The sequence below is a fragment of the Anopheles coustani genome (genome assembly GCF_943734705.1).
Source record: "Anopheles coustani chromosome X unlocalized genomic scaffold, idAnoCousDA_361_x.2 X_unloc_7, whole genome shotgun sequence".
NCBI lineage: Eukaryota > Metazoa > Arthropoda > Insecta > Diptera > Culicidae > Anopheles > Anopheles coustani.
The window spans coordinates 464,337-465,000 of NW_026525181.1; the positions used below are offsets into that span (position 1 = coordinate 464,337).

The following is a 664-nucleotide window of genomic DNA, read 5'->3' on the forward strand; positions in this document are numbered from 1 at the left end:
ACACGTAGACTTACTGTGGTGTGAAGTATAAGGTTCAGTTCTCCCCTGGTCCACGCCGCTTCGGCCGTCCTGGGTAAAATGGATTCATCCAGCTTGCCCTATGTGGAATGAGGACACTTTATGCTTCGTCTCTAAGCGGCGGCTTGCTCCTCCCTACGGGGAACGGGTATACGCGCACAGCGGCGGCTTACGCAAGTTAGTCACCCTCGGCAGTGGATCACTCGGCTCATGGATCGATGAAGACCGCAGCTAACTGCGCGTCATAATGTGAACTGCAGGACACATGAACATTGATAAGTTGAACGCATATTGCACGTCGTGGGAACCTACCATGATGTACAGATGACTGAGCGCTTATATTTGAGAAATGTATCGCATACATTTAACTACGCCGTGACACCCGTCACGAGACGTGCACCATGATGTTAACTAGGGTCGCGACGACCCGCTAGCATTAAAGAACCCGTGGTTTACAATATACTGGCATTGGAATTCGAAGTATTTAGAGCGTCCGTGTTCCCGCGTGAGGCGGAAGTACGAGGAGAAGGCGTGCTTGTGGTGTCTGTGGTGGTGTTTACTGATGTCTAGCTTCAGCTTATTTATTTATTTAAATAGAAGCGAAGATGTCAAAGTAGCGTCGAAGCAGCAGCGGTAGCACAAATGA

The 664-nt window shown here is 49.7% G+C and overlaps 1 non-coding gene across 1 annotated transcript; it reads left to right on the forward strand.

The window, feature by feature from the left end:
* Positions 1–201: 201 nt before the first annotated feature.
* On the forward strand, positions 202–356 carry LOC131270880 (5.8S ribosomal RNA). Its single transcript, XR_009179879.1, has one exon. It is a non-coding gene; the product is annotated as a 5.8S ribosomal RNA (ribosomal RNA).
* The last annotated feature ends 308 nt before the right edge of the window (positions 357–664 follow it).